Source organism: Paroedura picta, chromosome 7 (genome assembly GCF_049243985.1).
Source record: "Paroedura picta isolate Pp20150507F chromosome 7, Ppicta_v3.0, whole genome shotgun sequence".
NCBI classification, from domain to species: Eukaryota; Metazoa; Chordata; class Lepidosauria; order Squamata; family Gekkonidae; genus Paroedura; species Paroedura picta.
This window is the reverse complement of record NC_135375.1, coordinates 15,713,286-15,735,702: the sequence shown is the minus strand read 5'-3', so window position 1 is coordinate 15,735,702 and position 22,417 is coordinate 15,713,286. Positions and strand designations below refer to the sequence as shown.

The 22,417-nt window shown below is 47.9% G+C and overlaps 1 protein-coding gene across 2 annotated transcripts in view; it reads right to left on the bottom strand.

The window, feature by feature from the left end:
* Window positions 1-22,417, bottom strand: part of RAB27B (RAB27B, member RAS oncogene family) — a 119,748-nt gene that overhangs the window by 32,370 nt on the left and 64,961 nt on the right. The window contains exon 1 of one of the 2 annotated variants that reach the window (XM_077346809.1): window positions 7,675-8,145. The exons of the other annotated variant lie outside the window; for it this stretch is intronic. The gene's annotated coding sequence lies outside the window, so the exon portion shown is untranslated. Of the gene's footprint in view, window positions 1-7,674; window positions 8,146-22,417 lie in introns of those variants that run through there. 2 annotated transcript variants of the gene reach the window in all.

Here is a 22,417-nt window from a genome sequence, read left to right as displayed (position 1 = left end):
CAAAGGGCAGTTCATTAAAAGAAATATGAACCGTGTGTGGAACCACGCCATGGAACCAGCCATACAGGATAGAAGACAATGCAAGGCATGCTGACATGGAATTTGTCCTGGTGCTCTGCAATATTTCTACATGTAAACTATTTTGGTCCACTTGTGCAAAAATCGCACACCCTGGAACGAACATGGTCTGAATAGCTATCGCCGGTTGTATATGACAGCACAACCTTGTAAAAAGTCAGCACAGGATCAGCTCCACGTTTTTCAAAAGTAATTTCTTCCGCTTGTCTTCAGAAGAATTTTTTAGCTCTGAAAACCATGAGCACCGCTTTTCTGCAACAGAAATAAATTCTGAGGCAAACACTTCCCTCACTGCCAAGACGTGATTAGTTCTAGGAAGATTGCACAGTACAAAGCTGAAGGGGAAAAGCTGGGTTGTTTTTTGTCCACCTTTGGGGTAATGATAAGGAGGGAAGATTTTTAACAGCGTCACGGATTGTCCATGTTTCTTGGTTGAAGGGAAATTACAATGATGACCTAACTCCAGTGGTAATAAGAAAGAGAAATTTTACTTACAAAAATAGAAGTACATCTTAGATGACAGATTCATGTTGGTACATTTATCTTATTGGGATAATTAACATCAAAAAGTTAAACTTGCCTACAGCTCCAAGCCTCAGTAAGAGAGAAAAGAAGAGAAGTCCTATACGAGATGATAGAAGGCAAGCAACAGCCCAAGAGGCTCAACCCAGGCTTTCATACCACCCAAATCCTTGGAGGTCTCCCATCCAAATACTAGCCAGGATTGGCCCTGCTTGGCTTTCTAAAATCTGCTGGACTACCTGGGACAGGGTGTGGTATACAGATTGTTTTTAAAGGTCTCAGGTGTTTAGGCCCTGACCTGGATAGCCCAGGCTAACCTGATCTTGTCAGATCTTAGAAGCTAAGCAGGGTAAGCCCTTGGCTAGTATGTGGATCAGAGACCACCAAGGAAGTCCAGGGTTGCACATTCAAATCACCTCGGAACATCTGTTGCCTTGAAAACCCTATGGGGTTACCATAAATCAGCTGTGACTGACAGCACATCCCAACACCAAAGTTCATAGACAATTCATAGATGGCAGGTTTGTCTAAATATAATAGCTAATAACTAGAACCTCCCCAAGTGCAGAAGCAATCTATCTCTGACTACCAAAAACAAAAGCTGAGTTCTAATGTCTCATGTCTTCCTCACGTGCTTTCATAGAGGTATCTGGCTGGCCTCGTTTGCCAACAGAATGCTGAAGGAGATGGTTATTTACGTCAGTGGTCCCCAACCTTTTTTCAGCTGGGGACCAGCAGGGCAACTGCCCCGCCCGCACAGCGCGCATGCGCGGGCCCGGCCACACATGCGCGATGCACGGCGCAGCCCTGATTCCCTCTTCCCCCCTCCCGCAGTAAGAAGCTTCCCGGGCCGCAAGCTTGCGGCCTGGGAAGTTTTTTACTGCGGGGGGGGGCAGGGAGAGGGAACCGCGGCCCAGCGCCCTAGCCTTCGCGGCCCGGCACCAGGCCGCGGACGGCAGGTTGGGGACCACTGATTTACGTAGTCTGAACCAGAAGGTTACGTTGCAGATAATGGAGGGGAGGGATGCACAGCCTGGGAGAGGAGCACATTGGTTAGAGCAGGGCTTCCTCCACCTTGCTTTCTTTTGCTAGCCTTTGACTCACTGTGTGTGCAGCATCCTGGTTCATCTTTCTCTCCCTGTTCACAGGCTGAGCCTCCCATGTTAAGTTGGAAGTTGGATGTACAAGCCGATGGACCGTATGTTGGAAATTGCAATGGAATCTGTCTCCTGTTTAGATATACCAGCATCCACCATAAACTACCACGACAAATGAGCTACCTCCTAATTGGGCCAACAAAAACAGAGTCCAGTGGCACCTTTAAGACCAACAAAGATTTATTCAGGGCGTGAGCTTTTGAGTGCAGGCACTCTTCCTGAGACACTTCCTCCAAAGTGGGCAAAATGGAAGCTCAACAGCCTAATGCATTCTTGGAAATGTCAGCACAAGCCACAAGAGGAAGGCTCAACTCTTTTGGCTGTTGATGCTAAAACAAACACACCATCGCTAGCAAATAAAACCGAAACCAGACTGGGTTCCTTTCTATTTTGTTTTGGGGTGGGTTCTTCTCAAGTGCCTCTCAAACAAACCAGACAACACCCAAAGGGAGCATGGTGTGTACAAACAAACAAAAAAAAGCCACAATTAAAAAATAAGATTATCCCAAGAAGCATGAATGAGTAATAATTAACAAGTGCTAAATGCAGAGGCTAACAAGAAAGCATTTTGGAGCCCATTTGGTTAATAGGGGTCGTCATAAGTTGAAGGGTCACATATACACTCTGGGGCTATGCAGACCTGCTGGGGGGAAAAGCAAGGGATTAAAAGTCCTTTCCTGCTGGGCCACAACTGAGAAAAATCCTTAGAGCACAAGAAGTGTTCTATTGGACCAGGCCAGAGGCCTATTTAGACCGGCCTCCCTTCTCACACAGTGGCCAGCAAGTTCCACAGGGCACAGATGTCAAAGTCTTCCCCTGATACAAACATAAGAAGAGCCCTGCTGGATCAGACCAGTGGTCCATCTCAAACAGGCTTCCTCAACCAGGGTTCTGTGAAACCCTGGGGTTTCTTGAAGGCCCTGGAAGGGTTTCCCAAATGGGCAGGAGTTAATTGATTTGTTAAACATCAGGTGATATTACCATATTTGATCATGGTGAACTCCTCCCCCCCCCCATGATGGGTCTGGAGGTGGATGGGATAGGGAGGGGCCCCGGGTGGACATGTTCGCAGCTATGCTTCCCAACCTTAGCCTAGTTGTGCTACAACGGGGGTTTTTCAATAGTAAAAAAGTTGAGAAAGGGTGATCTAGAAGAGTTGACTTTTATACCTCGCTTTTCACTCCCCAAATGGATTACAATTGCCTTTCTTTCCTCTCCCCCCAAGAGACACTCTCCGAGGTAGGTGGGTCTGAGAGAGCTCTGACAGAACTGCTCTGGAAAGAACAGCTCTACCAGAACTGTGACTAGCTCAAGGTTACCCAGCTGGCTATATGTGGAGGAGTGGGAAGTCAAGCCCTCCTCTCCAGATTAGAAGCCGCCTCTTTTAACCACTACAACACTCTGGCTCTAGTCCAGCCTCCTGCTACACACAGTGACCAACCAGTTCCGCTGGAGGACCAACAATGGGGCATAGAAGCCCAGGCCCCTGGATGCAGAGGTTTTCTTTAGTCACATACAGCTCACAGTTATCTCACCCCGTCCCACACTAACACTAGGAGGTGGCTACTGATGGTAACAAAAGAGAGAGGATCCAATCTCCTCTAGTCTGGAATTCATTTCATAGACTTGGCAACCGGTAGGTTCTTCAGCCTTGCTTCTTGCCTGTCCTTTCAATGCTCTCTGCCGCAAGCAGATTTCCCAGTCTGCCTAAACTATTTTTGTCCCCCCCCCACAATGTTCTTAGCACCACAGGTGCAACATGAGAGCAATACACATAGATTAAGGGGGGGATTAAAAATGGTGGGACTGTGTTTTTCCTAATGAGGTCAGGAAACAATTAAGTGAAGGATCACTTGGCCGGGAGGAAACAGCTGAACCTCATTACACTGCATGGGGCTTACCCCTGAGTAAGCACACTTTGGATTTCGATGTCACGTGCAGCTAGAGAGAGGCATGGTTTTAATAAGGATGTCATGCTACCTAAAGGGTCCTACAGAACCCAGATTCAAATTCTGCTGCCAACTGCAGGAGAATAATCCTTCAGCAGTGTAAGTGCACCTTTGAGTCGGGTTCTGGAGAAATTGCACATCGCTGTTGCGCTGTCTGGGTCGGTCTTAACAAAAGGTGTTATAAGACTTTTGTTTTGGACTTTGTTGTGTCAATGCAGCTTGGACCAGGGATTCCCAACTGGAGTTCTGGGGAATCCTGGGGTTGCCCGAGAGCTGCCCAGGGGTTACATGGCCTTTCCCAGAAGTTTGAATGGCCACTCACGTCACTAGATATCTCAGTAGCCCACTTCCCCTATTGCTTTACAGGCCTTGTCTTTTTCTCCACAATGGAATCGGGAAATGATGTCAACTGATTGGCTCCTGCAGTTCACTTCCACACCCATTTCTCTGAAGGGGCGTGTCACCACTTCCGGAGCTCCTTGAAGCCTGAAAAATATTTCAGCGATTCCTCCATGGTCAAAAGGCTGGAAAAGGCTGGCCTAGCCCATAAGACAGCCGCTACCTTGATACAGCTGACCTGGCCACCTAGATCCATGCCACCGTAATATTTGTGCTAGACTGCTGTAATGCACTGTACATTGCCCCCCCCTCAAAACCAACTCGCAAACACCAACTGGTCCAGAATGCTGTGGTTCGATTATTAGCTAGGAAGAGCATACGTGTGACTCCCATTCTGGGGATGCTTCACTGCCTGCCTATCTGTTACCAGATGCAGTTTGAAGTATAGGCCTTCATGGTCTTGGACCCTCTTATTGGTGGGGCTGGATCTCGCCCTCTGCTCTGCCATGACAACTCGGCTCCAGTCAGCAGGAGCTTCTGCAATTGGGCAAAAGGAACAGCTGCCCCCACGCAAGCATTCGCCATTGTGGCTCCTGCTTTTTGGAGAGGCCTGCCTGAGGATGTCAGAAAAGCCCTCACTTTCTGCAAATTTAGGTAAAGTTGCACTATGCCAAGAGGGTTTTTCTATGCAGGTAACTGAGCTGTACTGTACACGATGGTTCACAAAATGACTCATAATATGATTAGGGACTGTGGTTTATACTGCTGAATATAGCTCCCTATATGCAGGATCCTTTTCATGTTGTTTCTGTACCACTTAATGTGTCATGTGAACAATTATGCTATGCTAGTGGTTCCGGACTTCTAGAATCCTAACGCATGGGTCACAGAACGTACCCCATTGTGGTGACCGCACTGAGTCACAGTGCTGACTCACAGTGAGAAAGGCGGTCTACAAAGAGCATAAACAAATAAATACAGGCCAACACAAGCTACTTACATCTTTTAAAGGCTGCCAATCTTTAAAATCTTTAAAAGCCCAGATAACAAAAAAAGAGCAAATTCAGGCAAATCCCAAAAAAAATCACAAAGGAAAATAAGTTAAAATCATACCAGCTCAAATCTCAAATGCTGTGCATACATAAAGCTGCAATCCTAAACCACATCTGTGTTTATATACATCACTAAACTCAAATCATGCATTAACGTAACATTTATTTCCTTTTTTTATTTATTCGATTTCTAGACCGCCTATCCGGCTCTGCATAAGATTGGCCCCCTGTGATCTTTACAAATTTATACACACACAAACACCCCCCCCCCCCCGTCCAAAGGCCTGTTCCAGGAACGCACTCCAGGCGCTTGGGGGCAACCACCAAAAAGGCCCTGCTTCCTCTCACCCCCATTCTGAGGCCCCAAAGCCATGAGCTTCCCACTGCCTCGTTTTATAAGCTGTCTGTATAAATGCCACTCACAGGGGAGCGGCGCGTTCTAAGAGATTCCTCTGTCTTATGAAACCCGGCATAGCTCCCTTGAGAACATTTGCAATGAAACTCAAGGAGCGCTTCAGCCCAGCAGAATCAATACAATCGTTTCATTAATGTAAAACGTGGCTGGCCTCGGACGGCACAGAATCCACCCGGCTGGAAATTCTCGTCAAGGCTGGGTGTCTCAATCACATGGGCTTATTGGCAGCACAGTATGTGGAGTGCTGAAAGCGGCAACAATTATGCCAGCTTGCCTTTCCCAGGCCTGGCCGGGCACATCATATACAAAAGACCTCACCTTGTTCTACCTGGGATACGTGGCAAAGGAAGGACCACGTGCAATTATTTCCTACACAAAGCTTTGTGCCCACATATATGCGGACAGTCCGATATATGCGGTGGGGGAGGGGGGGAGAGCTGGAACAGATTGGCAGCTGCAGTTGCTGACCCCCTCCCTCGGCAAGCATTCCATATGTGGGCGCAACCTCCCTGCTCATCCACTTGCTCCCCCCCCCTCCCTGCATGGAATTTAGCCAGCAATGCCCTTGCTGCCCCCCCTCCCTGCACCTGCAATCCCCATCCATTAATATAAAACCCACATAGGGCTACAGTTCTTCCTGTACAGTTGCCAGCCTCCAGGTGGGGCCTAGAGACCTCCTGGAATGACATCCAGTTATAGAGACCAGTTCTCCTGGAGCAAAGGGCTCCTTCGGAGTGCGGACTCTGTGGCATTGTACCCTGCTGAATTTCCTCCTCTTCCCAACCCCGCCGAGGCTCCACCCCCAAAATCGCCAGGAACCTCCCAACCCAAAGCTGGCAACCCTACCTTCCTACTCCAGGAGGCAGTGAAGCATTTGTTGCGCTGGACACCGCATAAACAGGGAATAGAGAAAAGGAGAAACAGAACAACAGAGAAGCCGGCAAAGAGAGAGAAACAGAGAAACAGCCTGTTTAATTCCATGGGTATACAGGAGCGTTAGGCAGACCTACAGACACCATATGGTTCCCACAGACTCCAAGCAAGAAGCTTAGTGCCCCACAAGATCTTTGACTCTCGAAAGTTCATACCCCCCCCCCCACAAAAAGATTCCTGTTGGTCTTGCAGGTGTTAACTGACTCAATACTAGCTGTTGTGCTGCTGGTCAACACAGTCTCAGACTAACTTGAAGTGGTTCTAGCAATGACCCTGCCTACAGACATGGGAACGGCCAAGTTTCCTTCACTGTCAAAACCAGCAGAAGGCGAACCCGGATAAGATCTCACAGTGTGCAAGGAACTTCAGTGGGTTCAGAAAGGTATAAGTCTCCACAGGCCTGTATCGTCAGCTACCTAGTCGTACAAAATCCGCATTAGACAAATTACAGTGAAATCTTTATTATCTGAATCAGGCCTACTTATCCATATATACAAGAAACGACTCTCTCCTTGGAAGGAGTGCTTCCAAAGCCCTCTGAAAATCCAGCCCTTAAAGATGCTATTTGGAAGTAACGTCTTTGGATGTCTCCAAGCTCAACTGAAATCAAGAGCAAAGTTTTAAATCCACGGGCTCATTAAGATCAACTAAGTTTAATCCTGGGAGCAAGCAGCTGTGTGCATGCACAGGAAAGCTGGAAATCCTGGGGACAAGCATTTGTGTGCATGCACATGAACGCTTATACGTAGAGTTAAACTTCGCCACTGGACTCAAACTTTGTTCTCCAGCCCCATACCAGCACGGCTCCCCCCCTAAAATGAAGAGCGTTTCCATTAAACCTGGGAGCCTGGTGCATGCATTATTCTGGCTTCCCCCTCCGTTCTGGCATCCCCACCGGCCCGAAACGCAGGTAAAAAGGCCAGCATGGCCCAAACCCCCCTTCCCCGCCGCTTCCCCCCAACCCTCCCCCGTTTGCACAGCCCGATTTCGGGCCAGCCGCGATCCGCCGCGCTTCCGGTCCACATCAGCAGAGCGATCGGGATCTCGCCCAGCAGGCGCCACCTTCCCAAAACGCCGCGGCCAAGATGGTTGTCCGCGGTGCCAAAAGAAGCGCTCGCGCCGGGGCGGGAAGGCGGCGGCCGAGGAGCGCGGAGCGACCGGGGGGGGGAGCTCGCCCGCCCCACGCGCCTGCCCACCTCCGCGCGTGGAAGCCCGCAAAGGCGACCGACCTGGCAGGGTCCCAGCTGTGTGTCCGGAGGGCAGGCGACGAGGAGCCCCACTTGCCCGGCTGTCGCGCACTGGCTGGCGCAGGCCTCGCCTTTCCCGCCGGCCGGGAGGTCTGTGGGCAGCACAAGGGGGCGGGAAAGACCGCGCAGCCCTCGCGAGCCGCCGCCGCCGCTTCCTCGTCCCTGGCCTGGCCGCTCCCCTCAGGCGAAAGTCGCGGGCGTGCGTCGGAGTGGCCCCTTGGCTGACGGACGGAATCCCCGCGGCTCCTCGCCGACCGGCCCCGCCAGCCAGTCCTGGGCGGCCGCAGAATAGCCCAGCCGCGGACGCGCCGAGAGGGCGGCGGGGAGCCTCGCCTGGCCACACCCCTCCGCCGGGCACGGCAAGGCGCACCTTGGGGAGGACGCCGGGGGCCCGCGCCCTCCTCGCGGCGCGCTTGGGGAGCAGAGTCCTGCTCGGAGGGGCGCCGCTGGGGGTTCCGTGGCGCAGGGCTTCCTTTTCTGCTTTCAAAGGGCGATGGGGCGGGGCCAGCGCCTTTCAGGGGTCCGGAGACGCACCTGTAGGCCTTGGGGCAGGTGGGCTCCGGCAGGGGTGGGGAGAGCGGGGCCACCCTCCTTAGAGAGCCAGCGTGGGGGTCCAGGCTAAGAACGGTGGCTTCTAATCTGGCCAACCGGGTTTGAGTCCCCGCTTCTCCCCCACATGCAGCCAGTTGGGGGACCTTGGGCTAGTCACAGTCCTTTTTGAGCTGTTGAGCAGAGCAGTTCTCTCAGGGGTCACTCAGCCTCACCTATCTTGCAGGGTGGCTGAGAGGGAAGGGGATTTTAAGCTGCTTTGAGGCTCCCGGTAGAGAAAAATGGCATGTAATAACCAACTCTTCTAGCCACGGAGGTGCCTGTCATTTTGTTTTATTTAGATTGCCCTCAGTCAGGATAGCCGGCAGATGGTGTTCAGGCAGTGGTGGGTTTTAAATTGTTTAAGACATCAGGGTCTTGCACAGCTTTAACCCGTTCTGCAGGGCCTGGGAGACAGAGCTCTTCAGCTACGCATACAGTGGGGACCCTGACAGACCTCCAAGATATGCTGGCCTCACTTCCCTGAATTAAAACTGGACTGGAAAGATTGAGGGCCCTCCCCTCAAAACCTGGATTTAGTTGGGAGTTATACACAGCAGAATCTTTTGGCTGTTTTTAACATTTTACTGTTGTCAATTTTTGCTTTTATTAATTGTCGTTACCTGCCCTGAGCATAGAAAGAGAGGGCTATAAAAATAAAGGTGATGATGATTTTATGATTGTATTTTATTGTTGTAAACTGCCCTGGAGGGACATTATAGAAATTATTAAATTATTGATGGTTGTCTTTTATTTTAAAAAGGTACATATGATGCCCGTATCAACAAGCTGCAAACTTTATCATATGCCCCAAACAAGTGTATAAATGTGAGGCCCTTTGGGAATCCGAAGCCTCTGTCAAACAGCCACCCCCCACTCCTAATAAACTCAGTTTAAGGCAAGGCCTAGCAAGGCTTGGCTTTTAAACCTTTCCTGGGTGGCACCAAGAGCAGAGGCAGAAAACCCTGTGATTCCTAAGTAGCGACAAGACATATACACCCCACCCATGTGCAGTCGTTCCCCTCCCAAATCAAAGGCAAATAGATCAGATAAGGAAAAAGACATTTTTCATCCATCATTATTGTACTTGTAGAGGCCCTTTAAAAAATATTATAGTCTTTTCTATTCCGTTTTTTTATCTCCCACTTCAGAGATTCCAGGCAGAGCACGCTCATTAAAAATGATAACCATTCTAATAACCTTCCACTGAATTCAGTTCAGCACAAAGAATGAAATGTTCACAGCAGACTCTCCAAACCAAGAAGCAGCACGAGGTAAAATTTCCACGTTACAAGACTCCTGGTAAGCAAGTGGAAAGCTTTCTGGCCAGACATTCCACCACCTGGCCACCCTATTTGGGGAAATTGTTGTCCGTCCTTGCCAAAGTGGTAGAATTGCCAATAATCCTTGGTCTGCAAAAGAGAGGATGTTGGAGGTCAGTGTCCTCACACATGGGTGGCTAACAAACAAAGTCACATGGACTGATGACCGGAGCAACCTAACCCCACAGGAACTGAAGAAGCCTGCAATACAGAAAAAGAACTGGGTTTTTTTAAACTCCACTTTTTACTACTCAAGGGAGTCTCAAAGTGGCTTACAATGGCCTACCATTCCACTCCCCACAACAGAAAGTCTGTGAGTAGGTGGGGCTGAGAGAGCTCCAAGAGAACTGGGACTGGCCCAAGTCTCCTACAATTGCCACCATTTCACACAATAGACATGCTAGGACTGTTTACACACTGGGAACTTCACTGCCCCAGCTCCCATGCAGGAGCACAAATCAGGGGCAGTTGAGGCACACCGGGCCAAATGCTCCCCTATGTGGGTGCAGGAAGAGGTGGGGCAACCTGCCATGACTAAAACTCCGGCCTGCAGCCTTCAGTTTATGAAACCTCCAGTGCATAAACAGTCTATGAGGTAGGTGGGGCTGAGAGAGCCAAGGTCGGCAAGGTGGCTTGATATGGACGAGTGAGGGATGAAACCCAGTTCTCAAGATTAGAGGTGCTGCTCCTAACCACAACAGCAAACTGGCTCTCAGTAGGCCATCACTGAGCACTGAACATCTAATGCATGTGTGCCATAAAGTCACTTCTGACTTATGTCAACCCTGTGAATTAGTGACCTCCAAAATATCCTATCATTAACAACCTTGCTCAGGCCAGATTCACACACCGCCTTATAATATGAGTAACCCCTGATCAGTAGCCCCACCCCTGATCGACTCCATAGAGTTTTAGCCCAGTATGGAAATAAAATATTGCCAGTGTGATGAAGAGCCAGTGTGGTGGTGTGGTTAAGAACAGCAGTTTCTAATCTGACGAGCCAGGTTTGATTCCCTGCTCCTCCACATGCAGCTGGCTAGGTGACCTTGGGCCAGTCACAGCCCTGATAGTGCTTTTCTGATCCAACCAATAATAACTAAACATCCATGTGGGAGCAGCCCGAACTTTGGTTCTCCAACAGGCCAAGGAAAAGCTCTCTGACTGAGCAACAGCCTTCCCCATAACAGCTGGATGAGAGGACTAGTAAAGTATAAGACAAACAGTAGTTCTGAAGGAAGTGCTGAGAACATGGATGTTCAAACAACACATGTTGCTCACGGCTGAAACTGAGATCGAGAACAGAATGCCCCCAAATAAACCATTTGTCTGGCAACAAGGAGCACTGCCTCATGGATTCAGGCCATGGTCATAGATTTCCTGTTACAGGACGCAACAAGAAAGTTAAATAGTTATAGCTAAAGTACCTTAAAGGTGAGGAATAGGTTGAGAAGGGCTATCGGTCTGAGCAAGAGGAAAGGAAATCTTTCTTTCTAGTCATCTGTCTTTGGGTTTTATCTTCCTTTCTTCATGAGAAACTAAATTTAGCTATATTTGGGGTATCTTTGTAGAATTATATTAATAAAAATGCATTTCTGAAAATCGTCTGTTTTTACAACCTCCGTGGCTGATACCATCGTTATAAAAAAAGTACTCAGGATCCAAGCAGAACGCTCTGTCCCCGTTACGTTGCTTGTGCCTCACTGTGAAATAACCAAACTGCTGTCAAACATAATGGGCTGTCACAGGACAATCAACTGATAGACAATGAAAAATGCATACAATGTTCTATGAAGTCCCATTCCATGCTGTGGGGTTTTTTTTTTTTTTTGCTATCTGATGGGCTTTGCACATGACCCTGACCTGAGTGCTGGTCTGATGTCAGTCATGCTGTCCTGAGTGTCTAGACTGTTCCTAGCCTGGGGCCAAAGCTCACATAAGATCTAGGTTTGGATCTGTCAATCAACTTAAGACTAGGGTTCAATCTGTACTTACTTTGTTTATTACGTTGTGGATCCTACAGAATCCAGATTGATTTGAACTCGGGTCTTCCCCCCCCCCCACCCCATTGAAACAGAAAAGTGTTCTGCATGTGGTTAGGGAAGCTCAGAAGGGTAGGGGGGAACCAAGCACAGCAGGAACCTCTTTTTTTCTGGTCTTGAAGTTGGGGGGGGGAGGAGAGGATTGGAGACAGCAGAGGAGGGAGAAAAAAACCAAGAGGCAAATCTGGAGCCTCTTCTGAGAGAAGTTAGGCCTTCCCTTTTAAGGCAAGCTTGCAGCCTGGGAACAAGGAACTGAAGCTTGGCCAATCAGGGCTTCTCTACCACGGAGCTCAGCAGCTAGTTTTGAACACGCAGAGCGTTGCATGCTTTCTCATGCTTTCTCACACCAATTTTTCAAATATTGAGGGTTATATCCCCTCTAGGATATTGCAGGTTAAAGGTAGGGTCACTCCAGATCAATCATATTTGTTGCAGAGGGAAAATTTAAATCAGACAAAAGCAAAATGGAAATTGCATTCAGTGGAGATGGCAGGGAGGTGGCTGTTTCTCTAGAAGATGCAAGAGTCGTGTTTATACGGCAAGAAGAGCATACCCACCAGTGTAGATGAACAAAACCCATGACTCTGAGGAGATCGGTATTACCCCAGAAGAGGTGCGATCGTGCAGAATATGTTTGGGAAGTTTAACGGTGTACATGACCACCCAGGGGCCCTCCCCTTCTCACCCCCTCCAGGCACATCATTGGCCATTGACCGTATATGGTCATATCACCTGATAAATGTTTAACACATTTTTAAAACTATATAATTCCCACCCATTCGGGAAACCCTTCCAGAGCCGTCAAGAAATCTCAGGATTTCACAAAACCCTGGTTGAGAAAGCCTGCTGCGAACCTATATGAGAAGCAATGGGGTTGCCAGACCCCCTGGTGGACACAGGGGTCCCCAACTGCCAGCCCCTGCCCCTCAGGCACTGATCAGCTGGCAGGAAGGGGGACATACCAGTATGAAGAAGGCAGCCTAGGCCATGTTGTTAGCCTCACACAATTTTGATGCATCCTGAAAGAAGCCAGTTTTACCATAGAGCTTTTGCCCAAATACCAGAATGCCACCCAGAACTCACTGGTATGATCATATCACTTCCCTGTGAGATGATGGCATTGTGGCTTAGGCCTTCTTCTTTCTACTGGTAAATCCACCCCGATCTCCTGCTGGTTTTCAGGAGGGTCCTGAAGCATATATGAAGAAGTACATATGGCATCATATGAATAGATGACACATCTTGCCCCTACACCAGTCTGCCCCTCTAGCAACAAAGCAGGATCAAGAATGGCATCATATGTTAAATTCTCTATTAAGGGTGTCATTCCTAATCTTCCTCAGTATGCAGGAATGTCATCCAGAATTTAACTCAGAGGCTCAGATGGTTAATAGGGACAGATGAGATGTTGGCCAAGTGCAGTTGGCACGGCGAGCCTCCTGGAAGCCCCCCCCAAATTATCCAGTCTTCATTTGACTGACAGCAGTGGGTTGACCAGCTGTCAAAGGGGGGGGGGTACAGTGAGCAAACCTGCCCCACGATTCAAGGTAATTTTCTTCAAAACAAGCTACACCGATAGAAGCCTTTGATTAAGATGATTTTGTTGAAAAGGATAATTGGGCTGGCTTTGAACTGTGGCTTTGAAACAAGTCCATCAAGTCTGTTTTGAAGAGTAGAGACTAGGACGGTGAGTGATGGAGAGAAAGTATCCCTCTGGGTACACAAGCTGCCCCAGAATAACCCTCCACAAACGGGAACACTCTAATACAGGGGTCTTCAGTGAGGTTGCCAACTCCAGGTTCGGAAATACCTGGAGACTTTGAGGGTGAAGCTGGGAGTGGGCAGGATTTGGGGCAGGGGGAGGGACCTCAGTAGAGCATAACACTATGGAGTCCACCCTCAAAAGTAGCCATTTTCTCCAGGGGAACTGATCTCCATCACCTGGAAATGAGCTATAATACCAGGAGATCCCCAGGTCCCACCCGGAGACTGGCTCTGGCCTTTTTGAGCCCGTTTTAAATTCATCTTTGAAATTCTGGCACAGCGTGGTGTAATCAACCATGAAATGGCTGCCATGGGAACCGGCCCCAAAAATGGTGGAGCCAATGCCCCAAAAATACCAAGGAGAAAGGCTGTTTGCAACTCTAATAGTAATTTTTCAAGATTTCAGGCAGAACCTCTGCTTAATAGGACGTCTTCCGGAATGACCTTATTGTTCTAAAATATTTCCTTGCATACATTCAGCTGACCTCTGTTGGCAAAGTGCAGAGCTCTGGGACTGAAAACTGTGTTTTTACGATCTGCCCAGCCAATTAGTCAATTAAATTACACTTATTTTATTGTTTAATTCACTTCTTTGAGAGTCCGCCTTTTTCACTGTGACTCAAAGCAGATTAAACAGAATAAGTGTATACATTTGACAGCTGGAACATTCAGTACAAGCAATAGAGTAGGATTATGGCCATAGAATTAACCCCCCCCCCTCCGATGGCTAAAAAAAACAAAACTGAAACAAAGCAAGTATGGTGTAGTGGTTAAGAGCAATGGACTCCCTTCTGGAGAGTCCTCCTCCACATGCAGCCAGCTGGGTGACCTTGGGCTGGTCACAGCTCTCTTACATGTAGTGTGGTACCACCTAGATATCTAAGGTGGGTGGGAGGAATTTCACAGTCAGAGTAGTTCGGCCGTGGAATTGGATGCCGAAGGAGATGTTGAGCTCTCCCTCACTGGCAGTCTTCAAGCAGTGGCTGGACAGATACTTCTATGCTATAAACAGCTGTGAACTGCAAGGGAGGGTGGTATTAAAATGTAGTAAATAAAAATAAATCCTTATCATGGGTGCTCGAGGCTGATCCTGCATGGAACAGCGGGTTGGACTAGATGGCTTGTATGGCCCTTTCCAACTCTAGGAGTCTATGATTCTTAGGGATGTTTCTGCAGAACAGTTCTGTTAGAGCTCTCTCAGCCCCAGCTATCTCACAAGTTGCTTGTTGTGGGGAGAGGAAAGACAGGTAGTGAAAAGCAAGATATAAAAACAACTCTTCATCTTTTCTAGATATTAACATGACACATTAAATCAGGGGTGGGCAAACTGTAGCCCTCCAGATGTCCATGGACTACAATTCCCTTGAGCCCCTGCCAGCATTCGCTGGCAGGGGCTCATGGGAATTGTAGTCCATGGACATCTGGATGGCCACAGTTTGCCCACCCCTGCGTTAAATGATGCAAAATTCCATGGTAGGATCCTAGTTTTTACAAGCCATACCCCCGACTGTATACCACACTCCCTAACTATTTTTCCAAGTAACTTTGCGACTTATTTAGTACAGTGTGCCACTCTAATGTCTGTGTTATCCAGTTCTGCATGGTTTGAGGGAAAGACATGAGACTGGGAGCTTTTCTTGACCTCCTCCAGCAGGCTATCTGTCAAGGAGGGGACCCGCAAAGGAGAAAGTCCACAGCACAGAGGTCCCTCCCCTCCCCAAACCCTGCCCCTGCCCCTGCCATTGCCCCTGCCCCTGCCATTCACCCCTGTTGAATATCCAAAATGTTCCTAACGCAGAACTCTCAATAGTCAACCTTCCGCATGGGCACCCGACTGCTTCCAAACTCAGAAACATAGTGGTCAAATGCCCATTAATCGGCAGGTCCCTGGCAACCCCTTGGGTTTTCATCAGAGATCGGGAAAAACTGTGGAATGTCACTGTATAGCTGGAAACGGTCTTGCAGCTTTGCATAAAATGGAATTAATTGCATTATCACTTTCCCCCTCGTTTTAGCTTTACCAGCCTGCGAATACTAATAGCTGTCTACATAATCTGCTCCGGTTCATTGCATTCGAGGGGTGCCTTTGACTTCAGGGCCTTCCTTCTTTTACGTCTACCGCACTGCTCGCTACCGACCAGCTGCAGACAGGCAGTCATGTTAGTCTGCAGTAGAACAGCTGGACCCAAGTTCCGGAGCACCTGAGAGACAGTCAAGAGTTTCAGGGTGTAAACTTTCAAGAGTCAAAACTTCGTTCATCAGTTCTGCATCTGAAGAAGTGAGTGGTGACTCATGAAAGCTCACGCCCTGCCCTACATTGTGTTAGTCTTTGAGGTGGTGCTGGACTCCTGCTCTTTTATACTGCTACAGGCAGACTGGCATGGCTAACCATCTTGATCTTTCTCCACGAAAGGCAGCACATTTAGCTGCACAGAACGGAAACCCACCAACCTTGAAGTCTCTGAAGAAGTTAGCAGTGACTCACAAAAGTTCCTCCCTGCCACAAATTTTGTTAGTCTTTAAGATGCTACTTTTTGTTAGTCTTTAAGGTGCTACTCTTTGACTACTACAGGCAGGCTGACCTGGCTGCCCATCTTACTCTTTCTCAAAGATCAGTGTTTTAAATTTAAACATGAGAATAAACGATCACCCTTCTGAGGCTGTCACGGGGAGGTATTGATGACTTCACCCAGCTTCAGACATTGTTAGGACTGTGTAGTGGTGGGGACCTTGCTCAAACTCCCAAGATCGGCACTTGAGTTTAGTTTCTCGCAGTAAGCTGCGCAATGCAACTGCAGAGGAATATGAGCTGTCACTGTGGGGCGACCAGCTTGATATAGGTTTGTGACTAATCCTTCGAAAGGGCCGGGAAATAGTGCGTGTTAACAAAGTCAAACAAATCAGCCGTGGTACTCCTAGTACCACGTGGCCACAGGCTGCGAAGCAGAGCGCCAGTCCTCCTGACCCACCTGTCAGTGCGTCAACAGAGATATGATGCGGTGTCCTGCTGAGAGGCAGCATGAGATTTGTGAATGACAAGCTCCAGTGTAAGGCCTCCAGTGACAAGCTACAAAACAAGCAAACAATGAATCCCCAAGAGACCTTTGGCCATGAAGCAGCTGTTTGAAAGGGATGAGAACGGGGGGGGGGGGGGAATGAAAGACCAGGAAGTAGCTTGGATGAATCAATTTGTAAAAATAGGAAGCGGTTGCCGTAGGGACGGGGACGGGAAATATCATAAGCAACAACCACCTAAAGGTGAGTTGCATGACACCCACGTGTACACCATGGCATGAAGATGCTGAGGATTTACAGCAAGAAGCATGGTCTAAGAGCATATCTAGAGGTATGCTTCGAAAGATGAAATGTGAGTAGGGATGCCACCCAAATGCCGCTACTCGGGGATTAAAGCTCATCTCCAGACTAAACATATGGTATCAGTTCCCTGAGAAAATGGTGGCTTTGGAGGTCCCTCCCCACCTCATATCTGTCAGAATCCCTAGGTATTTCTGCTATGAATTAAGTCTGTTTATTCTGGTACTTATTAGAGTGCTGCTCTGGCCTAGCTCATTTGCCCAGAGGTAACACAGATTCTTTGGTTTGACCCCTCCCCCAAGGTTGATTTCTTGCCATTATATTTTTATGCCTTCTCACCCTCTTTTCACATTCCTTCCACTCCTTTCACATTCCTTCTCCTCTCTGGTTATACTGCTCTGTAGTTCCCAGACTTTCCTGTCCCAGATGGCCAAATGCTTATCTCCATGTTTTGACTTCTTTGAACTGTGCCTGGTTCGAGTTCCCAAGGGAGGGGAGATGAATCCCTATATTGTTTGTCCTATGCTTTGTACCTCAGTCCTGACAATGCTTTCAACATAGATGCTTGCATTTTCTTAAAATAAAGAAACTTTATTTCCACGAGTTTACTTATTCAGAAATCAAATTCTCACAATATCCCACCCACTCCTGGCTCCATCACCAAAGTCTCCAGCTCTTTCCCAACCCAGAGCTGGTAAACCTAGGCATGAGCAAGCGACATAGCTAAAGTCATCCAGTCTTTTAGGTTCCCCCGCCCACTGGATTGACGTGCTTCTCCGTCAGTGTGGATTAAAGCACTGGTAGACTGGAATTGAGAGCACCGGCATGCTTTCATTTTTAAGGCAGATGGCCTGGGTAAAGATAAAAGGAAATACTGAAAAGGATTAATTAGCATCTACCAGACAGGAATGCAAAAGAGGGGGGAGAAATAGAGCGTTAATATTCATTCTTATTTGTGCAACTTCCATTCCACCCCTTTTTTGTATCTTTGGTGGAGTTGCTGCGCTCCTGCAAATGCCTACGGTTTATCTTTGGAAGTAATTTTTTGGAAAGGATCCGAATAGGCATAAATGGCACCCGAGAACAGTGACTCTTGGATTCTGCCAGCAATTGAGCTTATTAGCCGTAGAAGCAATGTCCCCAGGACTGTACTTTTCTGTAGACCAGGCTTTCTCAACCAGGGTTTCCTGAATGGGTGTAAATTAATTATTTTAATGTATTTTTAAAAATTTGTTAAACACTTATTGGTGATATGATCATATATGGTCATATTGACTTGTCCCCTCCCCACAAATTGGCCAATGATGTGTATGGAGGGGGTGGGAAGGGGAGGGGCCTTGAGTGGATATGTATACAGCTCTGCTTCCCAACCACATTCTGCATGATTATGACATTTCCGGGGTTTCTCAAAGCCTGAAGAATGTTTCAGGGGTTTCTCAACCGTCAAAAAAATTGAGAAAGGCTGCTGTAGAAACACGCGTATAAAGAAACAGGGGAACAGCAAAGACTTCGTAAGGGAGGATCTTATTTTCCCTCCCTTACTATTTCCTCTTTCTCTTCCCTGAAAGCTCTCCTAGCCTCTCCCCTTGCCTGCTTCCTTCTCTCCTTCCCATTCACCAGGAATCCTATACCTTGATGTGTCCCTCATCTCCAGCTTTGCCTCTTTGACTTCCACAGGCAGCCTTGATCAGGCAAAGTTATGACTGAGTTGCCCAGTGCTGACCTCTGGGTCTAGGGCCATCCACCAGCAAGACAGCAGGAATCTGTGGGACACCGCTTTCCTCTGTATGCCCCCCCCCCAAACACTGTTTCCTCTTTTTCCCTCCTCCTAGCAGCTTCTACATCCTTGTCATTCCCTTCTTCTTTCTGTCTCTCTCTCTCATGCACTAACCAGCCTGCTATGTATCTGTCTTTAAGGTGCTCCTAGATTCTTGCTCTTGTTTACTGCTATAGACAAACTAATTTGGCTTTCCATCTCAATCTGGAAATATTGATATAGCAATACAAAAAGAGATAGAGAGAAGAGAATAGAGAACCTGGACTTTGATACCTGAAAAAACACACATATATGTGTGTAAACTGCCAACCAGATAGGATGCTCTGAATATGGTATGAAGCCAACATCTTTCCCAATTAAATAAAATGGAGCAGATTTTAGAAAAACCTGCCAGTTCTCATGGGCTTACGTTCAATATACATAGGCTATTATTAGGTTGGGGGGGGGGGGACGACAGTTTACAAAAACAGGAGAGAGAGAAAGATTTGCAAAAAGGAATCGCAAATGATTCTTGGCTTAAACTGCATAAGGCGTTTGGGAACTGATCTATAAATATAGGAGTTAGATCAGCAGGAAGTATCAATTAGATCAGTTACATCAACAGGATATATAGATGATACTATTATCCATCAAATTTATTTTTTAAAGTCAACCCGCCTCCACATTTTGGTGATAACCTGACAAGTACATTATTGCACATATGGTGGCTATACCCCTAAATCAAGCCGGTTCGGCACATGTCTTCGGAGTAATGAACGATCAGTTATAAACTTGCGTGCCATCCAAAAGAATCACACAGGAGTGTTTTCCAAATATACTAGAACAGTATTAAACTATAAGAACAGAAATGTTTTACGGTGCATTAACAACTAGAAAAGCTAATAAGAAAAACGTTACTGTGCATGAATATTGGCATGTGGTAGAAAGAGCCAAGTCACAGCTGACTTATAGCCACCATGTAGTTTTTGGGGCAAGAGATGTTCAGAGGTGGCTTGCCATGGCCTGACTCCACATAATGACCCTGACATTCCTTTGAGGCCTCCCATCCACATACTAGCCAGGGTCAACCATGCTTTGCTTCTGAGATCTGATGAAATCAGGCTAGCCTGAGCTCTCCAGGCCAGGGCTTGTGACTCCTCAATGCAGAGAAAAGTGGGGCAGAGAAACCTCCACCTCTTCCTAGAATCATAGAGTTGGAAGGGCCCTCCTGAGTCATCTTGTCTGACCACCCACAATATGCAGGACACTCACATCCCTATCACTCATCCACTGTAACCTACCACCCCTTTGAGCCTTCACAGAATCTGCCTCTCCATCAGTTGACTATCCAGCCTCTGTTAAAAAATTTCCAAAGATGGAGAACCCACCACCTCCCGAGGAAGCCTGTTCCACTGAGAAACCACTCTGACTATCAGGAACTTCTTCCGGATGTTTAGACGGGATTTCTTTTGAATTAATTTCATCCCATTGGTTCTGGTCTGTCCCTCCGGGGCAAGAGAGAACAACTCTGCTCCATCTTCTATATGGCACCCTTTTAAATACTTGAAAATGATTCCCTCTCAGTCGTCTCCTCTCCAGGCTAAACAGACTAAGCTCCCCCAACCTTTCCTCATACGTCTTGGTCTCCAAACCCGTCACCATCTTTGTTGTCCTCCTCTGGACACGCTCCAGTTTGTCTACAACCCTCTTCAACTGTACTGCCCAAAACTGAACACAGGACTCCAAGTGAGGCTGAACCAGAGCAGAGTAAAGCCACACCATTACCTCCCACTCTCTAGACAGAATACACTGATACAGCCCAAAATACCATTTGCCTTTTTAGCCACTGAGTCACACTCCTCTTCATCCTTTTAGTATTTCATGGGCCGGCTCTGTTCAAATGTTTCTGATCATTCTCTTGACAAGGTTCAAAAGGGGTGAACAGCTGGAGGCAGCCTCTGCATCATCTTTATTCACCAGAGGAAAACTGGACTATGAATGTGAGATTGAACAACTGGGCTCAGATAAGGATGCAATTAATAGAAGTGAGCGGAAGAAGAGGCCAAACGTGTAAAATGAATACAAAATGAAGCAGACCTCTGGCCAAGGGCGAAACAGGCTGGGAGTTACTTGGTGTGAAACGACCCACTCAAAGGAAACTATGAATGCTCTGGCACACTGAGGGCCCTCCTGTTCATCTTAACGGGGGTTGTGCAGGAGGGATCTCTGATGGATGGTGCTTAATGCTGCCTGAACCACATTGCTTGAACAATGTGAAATCATATTCCTTCATTGCTGTAATTGAACATAGAATTTCTGGTTTTTAAGAATGATGAGGCTGTGAGACACTATAAGGCTGCAGGTTGAAGGAAAAGTTTTTGGTCAAAGAGGAGAAGAAGAGTTGGCTTGTATCCCCCAGTTTTCACTACCCAAAGCAGCTTCCAATCGCCTTCCCTACTGCTCCCCACAACAGACACCCTGTGAGGTAGGTGGGGCTGAGAGAATTCCGACAGAACTGCTCTGTGAGAACAGCTCTAACAGGACTGTGACTAGCCCAAGGTCGCCCAGCTGGCTGCATGTGGAGGAGGAGTGGGGAATCAAATGCGGCTCGCCAGATTAGAAGCCGCCACTCTTCACCACTACACCAAGCTGACTCACCAAACTCAGCTCTTCTTTTTCTTCTTCTTCCCATTAATTCTGGTGTTGTACCTTCCATTATTTTGTTTCTCCCAGTTTCTTAAACTCTTGAAGCTGGGACAGGAAGGCGCCAAACCGTGGTTGTCCCCAGAACCCAGTTGGGGACTAGCAACCCTAGAGGTGGCTGGGGCTGAGACAGTTCTGAGAGAACTGGGATTGGCCCAAGATCACCCAGCAGGCTTCATGTGGAGGAGAGGAATCAAATCCAGTTTTCCAATGTAGAGATTTCCGTATTTAACCACCACACCATGCTGTTAGAGCTCTCTCAGTCCCACCTACCTAACAGGGTGTCTGTTGTGGGGAGAGGAAAAGAAGGACACTTGCAAGCTGATTTGGGACTCTTTCGGGTAGTGAAAACCAGGGTATAAAACCCAGTTCTTCTCTTCTAGAGTTGCCAACTCAAGTTTAAGAAATTTGTCTAGGTTTGGGGTCTGTCCTGTGGAGGCCAGGGTATGGGGAGGGATCTCAATGGGGCATAATGCCACACCCTCTAAAACAGCTATTTTCTCCAGGAAAAAAAGGATCTCTGTAGTCTGGAGGTCACTTGTCATACTGGGAAATCTCCAGGTAGCACCTGGAGGTTGGCAACCACACCCCGGAATGCCCCTCCTTCTGTTGAAGGTTTCTTCTGAACATACATACACTACTCTTTGCTCAGCAAGGGACACACTCATCGATGAAAACGTCCTAAAAGCATGCATAACCATTTGTTAGGTGCAAAGTCATGTCCAACCCATCACGACCCCGTGGACAATGATCCTCTAGGCCTTTCTGTCCTCTACCATTCCTCAAAGTCCATTTAAGTTTGCACCGACTGCTTCAGTGACTCCATCCAGCCACCTCATTCTCTGTCGTCCCCTTCTTCTTTTGCCCTCGATCGCTCCCAGCATTAGGCTCTTCTCCAGGGAGTCCTTCCTTCTCATGAGGTGGCCAAACTATTTGAGTTTCATCTTCAGGATCTGGCCTTCTAAGGAGCAGTCAGGGCTGACCTCCTCTAGGACTGACCGGTTTGTTCGCCTTGCAGTCCAAGGGACTCGCAGGAGTCTTCTCCAGCACCAGCATAACCATTATCTCTGCTAATTTCCTCCCACTTTCCCGTAGAGCAAATAAGTATAATTTCTCTTGCTTTGGAACATCTCTACGAGCCAAGAGGGAAATGCCCAAAGTACAAGCCGAGGGGCTGAAATGTTCCGCTGCTTCTTCCAGCAGAAATTGAGAGGTTGTAAATGCAATCTCTGGGGCTT